General features: G+C 42.3%; 1 protein-coding gene across 2 annotated transcripts in view; it reads right to left on the bottom strand.

Annotated features, from left to right (window-relative positions):
- Positions 1 to 2,951, bottom strand: part of arhgef4 (Rho guanine nucleotide exchange factor (GEF) 4) — an 89,148-nt gene that overhangs the window by 51,818 nt on the left and 34,379 nt on the right. The gene's annotated exons all lie outside the window — the stretch shown is intronic.

The raw sequence follows: 2,951 nt of genomic DNA, 5'->3' as shown, positions 1-2,951 counted from the left end.
CTCTCTCTCTCTGTTTCCAGGCTGACATCAGTGGGGTTCCTGCAGGGGGGTTTGTGCCGGTCGACCGATCGCCTGCCTGCTAGCGTGGATGGCTTACTAATGGCGCAGCATCCATTAGGGCGCAGGCTGAAAAGAATCAGCCCTCCCCTCTCCCTCCGTCCATCCTCCCCCTCCCTCCCCTCAGCCTCCAAAACACACAAAAACAAACACACACATGTCACGCTCTGTGCTGGCTTCCAGATCAGCTGCAGGAAGTCACGGCGTGTGATTCTGAAGGTGGATGCCGGTATTATGCTTCAGAATTTTTATCAATATCAATCAATTTTTATGAACATATTCCTGAAAATGACTCCTAACAACCAAACGGACATCACACCACTATGCCAGAAGAAGGAGAAGCACAGTCCAGGTCTTATTGTTGAAAAAAGGAATAATAAGGATTCATTATGACAGCGGGGGAGGACGCTCAGGCTGATGCTCAACATCTGGGTGAACTTATAACGATGCCGTTCTGGCACTAGTGTGTATAAATAATGGCATGCTCTGCAGTTGTTTGTTCTGGAAAATAAATCAGATATATAATTTAAAATGACTGTACTCTGCCTGGCAGAGAGCAGCTCTCTGTTCTGTAACACGCTTGTTTTGTACAGTTAGTTTATTTTTTAGTGGTATTTAATTTTATCCTTTTCTTGTTGTGATTGAGTGTTTTTCTTTTTCGCTGCGGTATTGAAGTAATTTCCCAGGTCTGGGATAAATAAAGTGTTTCTATTGTATTTATTCTATTAAAAAAAAACAACAACAACAAAAAGGAAACTTGATCATTAATAAGTAAAGACACACGTAAACAGTTTGCCATCATAGAAAGCTACGAATTCAGCAATTTGAAAATGTGGAAGGCATATCAGTTCAAAGTCAGATAGTTTTAAATTTTTTGTGGGTCATTTCTGAGAATTCTACTTTCAACCCAGGATGAAAACGGGGATTGAATTAAGTCTATTTTTAAAAAATAACATCACTTTGTAGAAACAGAGGAGAGCAGTTTTCTTTGGAATTATATTTCTTCTGAATTAACTGTTGTTGACAACACATTCTGCTGTATTCATATCAGATCCAACCCAAACTATCTTCATTGACAGACATCACAAGAGGCAAAGATAAGAAATAATTGCTAAACGACTCAGTCCCACTGTGACTGTTTCCTGCCCTATAATCTTCCTCAGAACGATGCTCGTGTGTCACAGCTCAGTGTTTTGCTCCATCAGCTCACATGCACGACTTGTGCAAATGTCACGGCGATAAGAACGGCAGCAGAACGGAGTGAAACAAAAACGCTGATGGTGACACTAAGACAGCAATGTTAGATATTATCTTAGCATAGTGCGCACACACACACACACACACACACACACACACACACACTAAGAGAAAAACGTTTCTGTCCTTCAAGCAGAAGCTGAAAAGCCCAGAAAACATGCAGGACAGGAAACAGCACACCACATCGTACCTATCACATCATACGAGTCGGCCAGTGATCGGAGGGTCGGCGGTTCGATTCCAACCTGTGTCATGGTGGTTGTGTCTTTTGAGTCTTTGAGCGCCTAGAAAAGCCCGATTGTTGTTGTTGTTAATTGTTTCTCAGTATAAAGTGCATGGCACAGTTTTGCCACTGCTACGATCAGGAAGAAAACACAAGCTGAGAGACGACTGGTCAGGATGATCAGGAGTCATCCAAGAATCACCTGAAAGCAGTTCTGCTATGAATTAGGAGCTGCTGGAACACAGTTATCAGTGCCCACAGTTAAGCATGTTCTGCATTGCCAAGGGCTGAGAGACAAGCAAGTCATGCAAAAAGGAAGTCCTTCGTCCAGAAGCAGCACTTCAGGGCTCCACTGACGTTCACTGCTGATTACACAGACAAAGAACAGGCATTCTGGAGGAGAGCTCTGTGGCCAGATGACACAAAAATTGAGCAATTTGGAAACAATGACCAAGAATATGTTTAGAGGAGACACCAGGAACACCACGACTGCTGTCAGGCTTGGTAATGGTATCGCTGTGGCTGCCAGTGGAGCTGCTCATTACACAAAATGAACGAAATAACGAAGAAAGAAAACTTAGAATCATCAGCCAGAAGGTTGGGTGTTCCAACAACACAATGACCTAAAACACACATCAAACATGGTATAGAAGTGGTGAAATCAGGCTACAACTAAGGTTTTAGACTGGTTTTCCTAAAGCCTTGACTTAAACCCCATCAAGAACCTGTGGACTGTGACGAAGAAACAAGTCTGTGTCAGAAAGCCAGCGAGGACAAAGATACGAACAACAAACTTGCTGAAGCTTGTGGACGGCCACCAAAAGCAGGTAGAGGTGAAAATGACCAGGACATGTTTAACCAAATACTGGCATTGCTGTATGTCTATTTTTAACTCTGCAGATTTTAGGAAGACCTCAAATAAATCAATAAAAGAACCAAAATGCACAACTGTTGTTTTGTGATTCAGGGATTCCATCATTTAAAAAATGGAGTTATAGGAGTCATAGGACACTCAAGGCTGCCACGATATACAGGGTCTGTACAAGTATATGTGACCTTTTATTCACAACTTCTTCTCTACAGCTTAACTTGTGCCTTATTTGTTATGTATGTAAGAACTGTGACACTCTTAGAGTTACGGTCAGTGAATGAGCAATGGCTGAATCCAGAAGTCATTTCCCTGAGACAGTGACGGTTGAGTCAGTGATTCTCACCCAACACAGTTTTTGAGAAATTCTGTTAATAAGTCCTTATGGTCTGCAAGATGTCCTCTAAAATGTGGTGTTTGTACACAGCTGGCTCTGTACATGAGAAACAAGACAATGCCTTAAACTGATCCACACGATACTATTCTACAATTTCCACAATACTGTAGACAACACTGCTCCATGCACAGTCATGCTTGTGCACACGA

The sequence above is a fragment of the Stegastes partitus genome, unplaced genomic scaffold (assembly GCF_000690725.1).
Source record: "Stegastes partitus isolate 25-593 unplaced genomic scaffold, Stegastes_partitus-1.0.2 Scaffold1435, whole genome shotgun sequence".
NCBI lineage: Eukaryota > Metazoa > Chordata > Actinopteri > Pomacentridae > Stegastes > Stegastes partitus.
This window is presented reverse-complemented; position numbering and strand designations above follow the sequence as displayed.